At 36.9% G+C, this 14,641-nt stretch overlaps 1 protein-coding gene across 4 annotated transcripts in view; it reads right to left on the bottom strand.

Annotated features, from left to right (window-relative positions):
- Positions 1-14,179, bottom strand: part of LOC149796087 (roundabout homolog 2-like) — a 394,782-nt gene extending 380,603 nt beyond the window's left edge. For all 4 annotated transcript variants that reach the window (XM_089966001.1, XM_089966005.1, XM_089966004.1 and 1 more), the window contains exon 1: positions 14,045-14,179. The gene's annotated coding sequence lies outside the window, so the exon portion shown is untranslated. The remainder of the gene's footprint in view (positions 1-14,044) is intronic.
- Between the last annotated feature and the right edge of the window lie 462 nt (positions 14,180-14,641).

The raw sequence follows: 14,641 nt of genomic DNA, 5'->3' as shown, positions 1-14,641 counted from the left end.
GTCAGTCTATTGAACTTATATTGTAAGCCTGCAAGGTCAGCTTATTATCTTCTATTGTATGTCTCCAAGGTCAATCTATTGAACTTATATTGTAAGCCAGCAAGGTAAGCCTATTATCTTCTATTGTATGTCTCCAAGGTCAGCCTATTATCTTCTATTGTATGTCTCCAAGGTCAGTCTATTGAACTTAAATTGTAAGCTTGCAAGGTCAGCCTATTATCTTCTGTTGTATGTCTCCAAGGTCAGCCTATTATCTTCTACTGTATGTCTCCAAGGTCAGTCTACTGAACTTAAATTGTAAGACTGCAAGGTCAGCCTATTATCTTCTATTGTATGTCTCCAAGGTCAGTCTACTGAACTTTTAATGTAAGCCTGCAAGGTCAGCCTATTATCTTCTATTGTATGTCTCCAAGGTCAGCATATTATCTTCTATTGTATGTCTCCAAGGTCAGCCTATTATCTTCTACTGTGTGCCTGCAAGGTCAGCTTATTATTCTTCTATTGCAAACATGCAAAGTCAGCCTATTAAACTTCTATTGTAAGCCTGTAGGGTCATCCCATTCAACATGTATTGTAAGCCTGTTGGGTCAACCCATTAAACTTCTATTGTAAGCCTGTAGGGTCAACCCATTAAACTTCTATTGTAAATCTGTAAGGGCCAGCCTAATAGACCTCTATAGTAAGGCCAACCTAGTCAATTTTTCACAACAGGCTGCTTGTTTTATTTCTGAAACAATTAACTTTATAAAATATCTGGCAAAAAGATAGGATTATCAAGAAGTTGTGAACACAGTATATCATACCTATTTTGTATTTAATCTATCTAGAGTTAATTACATGTACAAAGTATGACTGATACCTGTCATGACTTTTCCAGGTATGGATCTTCTGGGCATGGGTAATACATAGATGTTAATGGCTGTAAACTTGATGCACTACATAACAAATGGTCATTTATAGGGCTGTACTTGGAATAATAAATCACATGGAATTGGAAGCCTGTTAATGGCAATGATAACAACTTGTTTAAACACAAGCTATTTGTTTCTCTTCAACTGTGAAAATCAGTGACCCAGTTTTCCACCTTGTGATTCTCAATGCCAATTAATGCTCAATGTCTCAAGATGTCTCAAGTTCAGCTCATGATTAGCCAGGTTTTTAAACTTAATCCTCATTTTATGGCTGACAATACAAACTTCTCAACTGAAATGTATGAATAAAAGAATAATATGCTGATTCAACATATTCTGTGGGACATTGATTATATATATATATATATATATATATATATATATATATATATATATATATATATATATATATATATATATATATATATATACTTACTCTTTGTATATTATTTTTTCTATATATGATGTGTAATTTTTCTTCACAACTGTAAATTGTAATAATTATCTTTCGTCAAGCTATTAAATTTTATGCATGGGTATACAGTTCTATTTCAAGTTATTAAGCATGTAGATTACACAGGATCTATAAATAGTTGTTGATATGGGTGTTTATGATTAGTAATAATAATCTTTGGACCTGCTGACAACGTTGGGGTAATTACTCACTGGCTGGTGGGATCAGGTTGATTCTTAGCAGATAACAGATTTCCCATTGGACAGGTTCAGTCACATAAATAGGTCTTTTGAAATATTAGATTGAGTAGGAAGATCTGTCACATGGGGTCTATTGCAATATATAGTTGTAACAGACTACTAAAAGTGTAAGGAGAGAATTAAGCAATCAGAATCAATCCTATCTTCGATTCATTCCTACCTCAGAATATTACTTCTTATGTTTTAACATCAAGTCTGCGGACATATTTTATGCTGTGTTTGAATATTATTTTAGAGGAAACGTTTAGATTATTCATTGGAAATACAAGTTGCTCGTTAGACTAGAACATTATTCTGGGACAAGTGGAGTTCTGGACAATGCAATTCATTCTGAACATTCAATTCTGTTGGATCTGAACAGAACTTTTACAATCATTTTGGATTCAGTTTACAATACTGTAAGCTCCACTTACATTTTCACTTTATAACTTTGATAATGAAATTATCTGTTAAGTTTTACAAAACTTGTTGGTTTTGTTTCCTTCTGCAATCTGATTATAATGAGATCTCTGCTGTCCTACATGAAGATCTGACAGCAACCGCTTAGGGGTCATGTTCTGGTAACCTTTGGCATTACTATAATCACTTATTTTATCAACCAATTAGATGAAGTCTTATATCTTCAAGTTTGAAGAAAGAGCAGTGTGGATGAAGAACATCAATGTGTACCAAACAATTTGATTCACTCTCAGATTTTCGAAAGCCACATTTCCATTGGCCTAATTCAAAGGTCACCAGAACATGACCCCTACGCGGGCATCATCAGTTCTTCACATAGGACAGAGGAGATCTGATTTTATACATATATTCTACATTTCCAATCAAGATAGGGCTGTATATTGATCAAGTCGGTTAATGTATCTGACATGCAAAGTAACATTCTAGTTCTTTTGTTTTGCTCACGGTATTTGTTACTGATTACACAAAACTGCAGAATAATTACCTATTGCTTTGAGTAGATTTACTTTCTGTCTAAACATTACACATCTGGAAATGATTTGAAAATCAAAGTTTCCACAAGACATTTTTTTCAATTGTCTAACAATTGCCGTCAAAATATGACTTACTTGGACCTACTAACCTACTCTTTGCAACTGTATAAAGACAAAAAGGGAAACTCAACCTCAGATTTAATCTGATATTGATTAGTTGTCTATGTAATCCATCCTACCTGAGAAATGTCAGATCCAAATGATTATTTCGCAATGTGTAGCAGGTAATTAACAACAATTGTCTGAAAATTGTCACATGAGCCTCAGGTGTTATGACCTTCTTTACATGTTATCAGTTGTATTTAGTAAAGGTAAATAACAGATCCCTGTTAATTAATTTTACCAGGTGACAAGGCCTCCCACATGAGAGGGGTAAAGTGAATTCTGTGTGAGTAGATATACACAATCAACATTTATGTAACAGACTTTCACACCTACTTTAATGTAAATAAAACATAAAAGTGACATTTATCAAACTTTTAACTGTCTGGTATCTGCCCCACCCCCACTCCTGGCACCCCACAAAGGCTTCTGATGATAAATGAACCAGTTTCAAACTAAATGTCAGTAACAAAGTTTCCTAAAAATATACAATCCTAAGTGTAGAATACTGTCCTATTATTAATTTAGCTATACATTCACACAAATACAATATTCATAGGTTATGGTATGCGTCCGGTATCTCAGGTAGATGCATCTTTTGCCATGTGACTGAGACATCAGACAGTACCCAAGTCAGCTATACCAAAACAATTCCACCCAAGATATCAGACATTACCCAAGTCAGTTATGCCAAAACAATTCCACCCATGATATCAGACAGTACCCAAGACAGTTATGCCAAAATAATTCCACCCAAGATATCATATAGTACCCATTGCAAGTTAGTTATGCCAAAACAATTCTACCCAAGATATCAGACAGTACCGAAGATAATCATGCCAAGATATTGTTATATATATATCTGATTAAATATAGCTGAGTGAATTTAATTGTTTGTAAGTTTGAAAATCATTTTATTTTTAATTTCATTACATGAAAAAGTAATGTAACCTTGTTTACTTGATCTGGCATTTTTTTTTTTTTAAATTCAGTTTGACCTGACTCTTTTCATAAACACCTAAGAATAGAATCACTGATTCTATCTTTGACTTAGTTCCCAACCTTGAATCAGAAATAACTGAGACAAGTAAACAACTTTCTATTTTTATTTTATTCTTGGAGTATAGTGATTGGTTTTTATCAAGGTCAAACTGGGAGTATGTGACTTTAGATTGTAAACAGCCTCTATTTCACAATTCTGGGTTTTCCGAAAATGTGCAGTAGTTAGACTTAATAGTGATCTTTAGAGAGGTATTTCTCAGTTTGGGCTTTTACCTTGGACACTGAAAGTGTTTCATTTTGACCAGTTTGGAGTTACATTTTAATTTTATTCAAATTATTTGGATTCCAAAAGATCGGTTCTTTTCCTGGAAATATTTGAGTGCTCATACAGAATTCTTGGACAAAAACATTTATTTAAATTTTATTTGGAAATTCAAACACCAGAATATTGTTTGTGGATCAACAATGAACTTTAGATACATCCGTAATATAAAGGCTACAGTATAAGTCATCACCTTCCATTTTGGATTTTTTGTCGGGACTCAAACTCAAATTTCAGCACAACATTTCATTACTAGGACTTCTAAAATTTAATTAGTGGATTATTCTTGGATTATTTTTTATCTGATTTCTTTAAAACTAAGTTCTTATTTTTTCATCTTTTTTACATTGTTTTCTTCCAGGGAAACAAATTATTTGTTAAGTTTTTCAAAGCTTGTTGTTTTCACTCTTTCTTTTGTTACTGTTTATTAGAGCCTTAACAGGTAACAATATCAAACAGTACACAAGTTACTGTACTACTGCTTTCTTTAGGCAAAAAATACTGTACTGGTACTTTCTCTAGGAGGTATATACTGTACTAGTACTTTCTCAAGGAGGTAAATACTGTACTGGTACTTCCTCTAGGCAGTAAACATTGTAACAGTACTTCTAGGTAGTAACTGTTAATTGAAAAATGTTAAATAATTACAAGGTATTGAATTTCCTAAATCATGTCCACAGCTTAGTCAAGGATTTTAAAAAGCTGACAGTCCCTGTGGGAATGCCAATATTAAGTTTCTGATCTCACCTGAGGGAAGGGGTATTTAAACAAGGGTCACTTCACTTTCAGCATAAAGGCAGACAAAGACAGTAAACAGGAAGTAAGATTTATCATCTAATTCCACAAGATCAACAAAATGGAGGCAACCCCCCCCAAAAAATAAAAACAACTTTTGCAAAACAGTATATATGGATCAGTAACTGACCATACTCAATTTACAAATCATCTCCATGTACTAGTGAGTACTATTCCTTGTCAGAAACTTGTATGAATCTCCCTTTAATTCCAAGGACACATCAAAATTACCAAAAGCTAAGGCTCAATATACCTGCCCCAAAGTATTTTAATAACTTTACATCTGACCCATAAAGCTGCAAATGTATAGAAAATGAACGAAAAAATCCAAAAAACTAAATAAGGACACAAGATCTTATACCCTCAACCCACCAAAATGTCTACTTGGAATGTAATCTCTACCAAACTTCTACTAGGAACATAATCCCCACACAACCAAAATGTGTACATGGAACATAATCTCCACCCCCACCAAAATGTCTACCTGGAACATAATCTCCACACAACCAAAATGTGTACATGGAACTTTATCTCCACCCCCACCAAAATGTCTACCTGGAACATAATCTCCACCCCCACCAAAATGTGTACATGGAACATAATCTCCACACAACCAAAATGTGTACATGGAACATAATCTCCACCCCCACCAAAATGTCTACCTGGAACATAATCTCCACCCCCACCAAAATGTGTACATGGAACATAATCTCCACACAACCAAAATGTGTACATGGAACATAATCTCCACCCCCACCAAAATGTGTACATGGAACTTTATCTCCACCCCCACCAAAATGTCTACCTGGAACATAATCTCCACCCCCACCAAAATGTCTACCTGGAACATAATCTCCACCCCCACCAAAATGTCTACCTGGAACATAATCTCCACCCCCACCAAAATGTGTACATAGAACATAATCTCCACCCCCACCAAAATGTCTACCTGGAACATAATCTCCACCCCCACCAAAATGTGTACATGGAACATAATCTCCATCCCCACCAAAATGTCTACCTGGAACAAAACATCACATCAAAGATTTTATATTTCTCAGGTTCATATTTACAAATTATACCAGGATGTGATCCCAAGTATGCTCCTGAAACAAAAGCAAGAATAATGGGTGAATAGACAAATGGATGACAACAAACTACTGAAACAACAAAATATTGAATAGCAAAATGCATGTCTACTACGCTAGTCTATCCTGTGAACCAAATTTCATAAAGATATCTTAACACATTGTTGGAGTGTGGCCATGGAAATAAAAGTAAAAATGTAAATAATGGTTGACTGGATGAAGAAAAAAAAAACATTACAAATATTCAATGCTGTAAATCACATTTAAAATAAATTGTTTTTAACTCATTAATTGTTATCTAATTCTGGGTGGGGTGGTTGTTATTTGATCAAGTATTATGTGACAACAAAAAACAGAAAATATGCTTGCCAGTCCAAATCTCAACCATCAAGATATTAGTCATACCTATTTAAGTTAGCATTCTCACAGCAATAATTTACATTTCTTACATTTAACTTTACTTCCCATCATGTGGCCACCATTGTACTTATGTGCCATAACATGTCACTACATACACACATCAAAACGAAAATCATTTCACATGTACACAAAGCATTTGGAGCTTGCCCCAGTCACAAAATATATTTTGACTGAATGCACCATCATCAATGGACTTTTGCTTTTGAAAGACTAAATGCTTAACTTAAGAAATTGAATTACTGTGAACAGCAAAATGCGCACTTATCCCGCTATTCTAATATACATACCAAACATCAAAGACACCTTGAAAGGCATTTGGGCATGTTGCTTTGAACATTTCAACCCCAGCATGAATAGATCACTTATTCCTTGCACAACATGTATGCCATCCACCAAGATTTGTCCTGACACATAAAACGAATGTTATTGTCGACAAATGTTTCTTCCTTCAGTCCCAGTAACCTTGGGCTTCAATAGGGCCATCCTTACCCCTAATGCAAGCTGCCAACAATGTTCGGCATATAAATCTAATTCAGAAACAAATGATTATTGGTCCAGTTTTGACTTCAAACCATCAATTCATCGGTAACTATTAAAAGAGTCTAGACCTAAAATCTAGAAAAGATCTGAAACTTCCATACAAAAAAAACAACATAAAACCGTACTTTGTGACTGCATACTGTCTGCTGTCCAGTTTTTATGATTTACAAATTTCATAATCTTAAAATATGTTTAGTATTGCTTTTTCACATGATCCCATGCAAGTGACATGGTCAGAGATGTGTGTGCTTTTATCCAATCAGATCTAAATATCCTTGAACTTTGGCAGATACTCTAAATAGATGGATGAAAAATGTTAATGTGCAACGCTATGGTCTTATGGAATATATGATTTAAAGTTATTCAATTACATTATGATCATAATTTATTGAAAAATGTTGTTGGGGGATGGGGTAAACTAACAATTATACAATACTTAAACTTCTGCTAGTACACAGATTTATTCTTTCATGCCGAAAATCGACCATTTTTTTTATGTCAATAAATCATCCCACTGGGTGGAGAAATGTTAGTATCGCATGATCCACTCATGCTCCTGGCTGGGGCATGCAACTAATCATCATATTTTTCATACAGAAGATTCTGCAATGGAGGAATGCATTCAGCAGTAACATTTTAATAGCAGTAATGCTATACACAACAGCTTGACCTTGCTGACCTTTGCTCCTGTAAAGTTAGTCTGCTTCCCAGACTAACCTCCACCAAATAAAAGAAGAGACTGGGACGTCAAAAACACTGACATGCTAGTATCCTGATTTAACAGCAATGATTGCTTTTTCAAAATTTTTGCTTTTATTTCTAATTTCAGTCAGGCTATGTGGTCAAATCATTTTGGAAGATCTGTCACGAGGACAAATGATCCTTTTGCAAAAACTGGGTAATTTTGAGATTAAGCAAAAAAGGAGGCTAGGGTCATGGGTCAAATAAGCAAAACAAAGGTAAAATTTTCACAAGTCTGCTTACGTCTGATAAAAACAGCAAATCCAAACAACAAGTCTCTACAATTAAAGTCTCTAGGATTCAGACATACTTTGATTTAATCAAAATTAACATGGGAACTTTGTCTTCTACATGGGAACTTTGTCTTCTACTCCCATTTCAAAAATAAGCTTGTGACCTTGATGAAGTAAAGACACAATCTGAATCTGGATGATGATCAGTAAGCAATAACAACTTTTAAAATCTTTTACATCAGGATTGTGCAAATTTATCCCTGCACGGGCTACATAGCGGTTTCTAATGCCAACTATATGATGTAAATGTAACCAATTAAAACTAGGCTATAGGCCAGATTAGGCCTATGGGCTATAGACCAGATGAGGTCTATGGGCTATAGGCTGGATGAGGCCTATGGACTATAGGCCAGATGAGGTCTATGGGCTATAGGCCGGATGAGGCCTATGGGCTATAGGCTGGATGAAGCCTATGGGCCATAGGCTGCATATGCCTGTTTTTCATCTAAGATTGCCAAAAGACAAAAGGAACCAGTTGTGTTAAATAGAAGCACACAAGACTGACACACTGAAACAATTTTGACAATATCGCAAATTTCCTCCTAGAACCCATGCCTTACTCCAAGTCAGGATCAAGACAACGCTGACAACCACATCACTCTTTAAAAACAAATGAACACCATCATTAATACAATTTCCATGTTACAGACCTACTTAACCTGAAATGCTTTTAAGATTGCAAATCCTGCTACATCAAATGAGTGACACTATTACATCAAAACCAATCCTGCTAAACAAAACCCTGTTAATTATCTGTCAACAAATGAATCTCTCCCACAAAGGTTTCTATCTGTTAAACATCTGTTACTATAAACTCCCCTGCATTTTGTCAATATAATGAAACCAACAAAGCCATCAGGTCCTTTTCATGATAAATGATTAAAAAAGTGATAATTCTGTTTTAAACTGACAAGAAAATATAGTATGACCTGATTGGTTTTAAAACTCAGTAGAACAAAAATGGACAAATTTCTTGCTGAAAAGCAAGCAACTACTGGTAAGCAAGTACAAATACTGAAGCCAATAGGGCACTGGAATTATTTTATGCACTGTAAAACTAGAAAGCAAATACATTAACACTCTACCCAATGTAATACAGGGGATCAGACACATCACTAGCACTCTCAGTGTAACCTACTTTGTAACCCCAAGTAAAAGACATGACATTAACGTCATCAATTGTATCTTAAAGAGGGCACAATACAAGTTCAGGTGCCATCAATTGTATCTTAAAGAGGGCACCATACAAGTTCAGGTGCCATCAACTGTATCTTAAAGAGGGCACCATACAAGTTCAGGTGTCATCAATTATATCTTAAAGAGGGCACCATACAAGTTCAGGTGCCATCAATTGTATCTTAAAGAGGGCACCATACAAGTTCAGGTGTCATCAATTGTATCTTAAAGAGGGCACCATACAAGTTCAGGTGTCATCAACTGTATCTTAAAGAGGGCACCAAACAAGTTCAGGTGTCATCAATTATATCTTAAAGAGGGCACCATACAAGTTCAGGTGTCATCAATTGTATCTTAAAGAGGGCACCATACAAGTTCAGGTGTCATCAATTGTATCTTAAAGATGGCACCATACATGTTCAGGTGTCATCAATTGTATCTTAAAGAGGGCACCATACAAGTTCAGGTGTCATCAATTGTATCTTAAAGATGGCACCATACATGTTCAGGTGTCATCAATTGTATCTTAAAGAGGGCACCATACAAGTTCAGGTGTCATCAATTGTATCTTAAAGATGGCACCATACATGTTCAGGTGTCATCAATTGTATCTTAAAGAGGGCACCATACAAGTTCAGGTGTCATCAATTGTATCTTAAAGATGGCACCATACATGTTCAGGTGTCATCAATTGTATCTTAAAGAGGGCACCATACAAGTTCAGGTGGTTGAGTATCAGCATAACACTGAATGCAATCGAATGGTCAAACGTTTGATACCTGCACAGGCCAGCCCAAGTTGGCTGCCTGTGTGTGCCTTTGGCAAAATCATTACCTACAATTTTCTTGGCATACTCTAGCTATGAGCTGAGATTGCTGTACAAAGCTAACCAACCAAGCCATCTTGACTAAGGATGTGGCTACTGCCATCTTGGCTAATGATGTGGCTACTGCCATCTTGACTAATGATGTGGCTACTGCCATCTTGACTAATCCTGTGGCTATTGCCATCTTGACTAATCCTGTGGCTACTGCCATCTTGACTAATCCTGTGGCTACTGCCATCTTGACTAATCCTGTGGCTACTGCCGACTTGACTAATCCTGTGGCTATTGCCATCTTGACTAATCCTGTGGCTACTGCCATCTTGACTAATCCTGTGGCTACTGCCATCTTGACTAATCCTGTGGCTATTGCCATCCTGACTAATCCTGTGGCTATTGCCATCTTGACTAATCCTGTGGCTACTGCCATCTTGACTAATCCTGTGGCTATTGCCATCTTGACTAATCATGTGGCTACTGCCATCTTGACTAATCCTGTGGCTATTGCCATCTTGACTAATCCTGTGGCTACTGCCATCTTGACTAATGATGTGGCTACTGCCATCTTGACTAATCCTGTGGCTACTGCCACCTTGACTAATCCTGTGGCTATTGCCATCTTGACTAATCCTGTCGCTATTGCCATCTTGACTAATCCTGTGGCTATCACCATCTTGACTAATCCTGTGGCTATTGCCATCTTGACTAATCCTGTGGCTATTGCCATCTTGACTAATCCTGTGGCTACTGCCATCTTAACAATTAGCCTTACTGAAATAATCCCTCTTCATCATCCAGCATTATAACATACCAGACAGAGAACCAATAACATTTGACACTGAGAACCAAAGAAAGGGTATAACATTTGACACTGAGAACCAAAGAAAGGGCATCACAAACTTACATGAAAAGGACTGTTGATAGGAAACTATATAGTTTGCTGCCAGGATAAAAATTACTGCTTGCTGGTATAAAACTGTACAGCTTGCTGGTATGAAACCACATTGCTAGCATAATGCCTAGGCTACAAATGGGCCATTGCTATGATAATTCCTGAGGTATGGTTGGTCCACTAATTCATACACAAATACACACATACATGTATGCTCTCTCTCTCCCTTTCTCAAACTCTCTCATATATATATATATATATATATATATATATATATATATATATATATATATATATGCCACTGCCATGATAATGCATGGGTTATGGTTGGGCCATGGCTATAATAATGGCTGGCCTATGGTTGGGCCATTGCAAAAATAATGCCTGGGCTATAGTTGGGCCACTGCTATTATAATGCCTGGGCTATTGTTGGGCCACTGCTATGATAATGCCTGGGCCATGGTTGGGCCATTGATATGATAATCTCTGGGCTATAGTTGGGCCACTCCTATTATAATGCCTAGGCTATGGTTGAGCTATTGCTATGATAATGTCTGGGCTATGGTTGGACCACTGCTATTATAATGTCTGGGCTATGGTTGAGCCACTGCTATGGTAATGCCTAGATCATTCCTGAGCTATGGTTGGTCTATTGCTATAATAATGCTTGGGCTATTGTTGGGCCATTGCTAGTATAATGCCTAGGCTACAAATGGGCCATTGCTATAATAATTCCTGAGCTATGGTTGGTCCACTGCTATATTAATGCCTGGGCTATTTTTGGGACACTGCTATTATAATGCCTGGGCTATGGATGTGCCATTGCTATGATAGTGCCTGGGTTATGGTTGGGCCATTGCTATGATAATGCTTTGGCTATGGCTGGGCCACTGCTATTATAATGCCTGGGCTATGGTTGGGTCACTGTGATCATAATGCCTGGGCTATGGTTGGGTCACTGTGATCATAATGCCTGGGCTATGGTTGGGTCACTGTGATCATAATGCCTGGGCTATGGTTGGGTCACTGTGATCATAATGCCTGGGCTATGGTTGGGTCACTGTGATCATAATGCCTGGGCTATGGTTGGGTCACTGTGATCATAATGCCTGGGCTATGGTTATACAACTGCTATGAAAATGCCTGGGATATCTTACTGTCAAATTTGAAGGAAGGTTTTGCTCTGCAAATATAAGGCAAAGTTACAACTTGGTAGACAAATATGACAAGACAGACAGATGAATTAAATAAATATTGAAATAGCAACAAAATGATATATTTATTCATTTACAATCCACTGGAAAGAGGTTATTTGGCAGTCATATGGACAATATGTTACCATAAATGTCACCAGAAGACAAGTCAACTCCCTCTATGATAGCTGCCACGTTATGTCACCACTGGTTCTCAGAACTGTTTTCAATTATCTTTATTACTTGAACTGAGAGAAAATAAATGGAATGCTTAAGTTACTACTAATCAGTTAGGCAATTAAGCAATAACATATGTGGTTAAACACATTCTGCAGATGTATTAATTCCAGTCAACACAACACAGAAAACACTCTCTTTCTCTCTCTCTCTCTCTTTATGTATTATATGTGTTAATTCCAGTCAACAAGACATGAAACATAAATAACATGTATATCTCTCTCTCTCTCCCAGCCAGAGGACTAATAAGGATCACCAATCCCAGGACATGGTGCTCTGTTAACAACAATAAACAGTGACAAAGTTACAGGTAAACAATAATAGCATGGAATGATTTCAATGGATTATGAAACAATATCATCAGCTGTGTATAACATATATGGTGTAATGAATGGCAAATGCTGGCTGACAGAGAGAAAGACTGGTATTTCTGAAGTGGCCATAGATTCATTATAAAAACTGAGTTTGACAATCAATAACCAAATGGACAAATAAATATTGTACAAAGAAACTGTATTTATGTATGAACACTGCAATACACCATACCGTACATGCTTGACAATGTTCACTTTTGTAGTGGACACGTCCATGATTTTTATCATTATCAGTGTATCAAAATCATATATTTTCCTCCATTTACTGCAACTCTCTGTAAATGTGTTTTTTCCGTAAACTAACATTACTCTGCATGCTGTTTATTTATAGTAACCATATTAGGTGTACGTTAATCCTGAACCACGTACAATTCAAAACAGCACTGATTCTAAGATTAGGCTACTGGCAGCACAGGGGTTCGTTACAAAGAAAATATGGAGTATCCGTCCTTGAATCAATTGTTACAGGTTAGAACCCCCATCCCTTGATTCATGGACGGATACTCCAAATTTTCTTTGTAACGAGCCCCTGTAACTGGCAGGGCCGGATCCAAAAGAGGGTGAAGTTAAAAACTGGTGTGCATGCACCACACCCTACCAGTCTGATTGATAAAATTATGCTATGGATACGCTTAATATGTATGAGCTTCCGGGGGCATGGTCATCTGCACCACTATTACTAATATTAGTACCCTCATTTCGTCGACGGCGGAGCTACGACATCGTAACTACTTGACCATCACAAGGGGTTCCGTTCGACAGAAGCCCTCGCCAACGCGTGAACACTTCCCCATGACGATACTTCTGGAACCGTCCCTGTCTGAAGACGGCGAACACATAAACCTAATTCTATCACAGAATGTATGTCCCTGATTAAACAAATGTCCGTAAATGAACAAAATTAAAACAGAATCATACATGCCAATGATTGGGCGGGTAGAAGGCTGACAAAGAACGCCCTAACTGATTTGAATTTACAATTATTGATAACATACCAAACCGAATTGGTAGGAATATGTTTTCTCCCTGGTAATATCTTTTATGTCGACTGGTAACAGTGTCATCAAAATGGATAAAATAATAAATAGCCAATTACATACCCTAGCGTTGAACTATAGTACCCATCAATTGCTTACAAAATATTGCAAATTCCATGACAATACCGCATACAAATTCACAACCTAGAGAGAAAGAGAGCAAAACAATAATATCCGGGTTCGAAATACCAACCTTCTGTTTGCCTAGACGCATAAAAAGCCAGGTACAACTCCAGACACAGTACGGTATATATTAAAACATCATCGCAAACACTCAAAGACTCGATTGACATATAAAGTCAAAGAGACCGCCGCTGTCAAGCGATTGAGTGACAAGCATTTGTACTCGATTTTCATTCAATAGGCCGCAGCGCGCAACAATGCTAACTCACCTTTTAAATTCTCATTGTAGATTAATAGTTCCTGATAGCTTCATTTTATCTCAAATAGAAAATCCCATGCAACTGATTTTATCCGTGACACAAATGAATCAATGCGTTCAGAATACAGGCAGTCAAGGTAGCCGTTCCAAGTAGTTTACATAGCCTTCTTCGCCGTCTTCACACATTCACTACTATCAATTTACTGAACACCGATACAGCAGCTTGTAGAATCCCGCTCTCTGATTGGCCGTCGCTGCGCTGGTATGTCTGCTATCATTGGTAAGCCTGGAATAAAGTGAAGAGAGAATTCATGTTTATTTTGCACACCCAGGGCTGCCTGCTCATTGAGGCTGACTTGAATGCAGCTAGTGGAAACTATTCGATTGATTAAGAGGATCACGGAAAGAAAATATTGTCAATTTCATTCATATCGATGCAAATATATTTTATTTGTCCTCGAGTCCATCGGCCATATGTTTCTGAACATTAGCCTTTAATCGAGCTTTAACACTGACCAACGTTGTGACTAAACATCTTGAAACCTAATTATCCTTGATGCCTTTGATATATTCAAATGCATGGACACCACGTGTTTCTATTCTTCAT

Source organism: Sinohyriopsis cumingii, chromosome 7 (assembly GCF_028554795.1).
Source record: "Sinohyriopsis cumingii isolate HCF-2022 chromosome 7, ASM2855479v2, whole genome shotgun sequence".
Classification (NCBI taxonomy): domain Eukaryota; kingdom Metazoa; phylum Mollusca; class Bivalvia; order Unionida; family Unionidae; genus Sinohyriopsis; species Sinohyriopsis cumingii.
The sequence above is the reverse complement of the archived record's forward strand: the minus strand, read 5'-3'. Positions and strand labels throughout refer to the sequence as shown.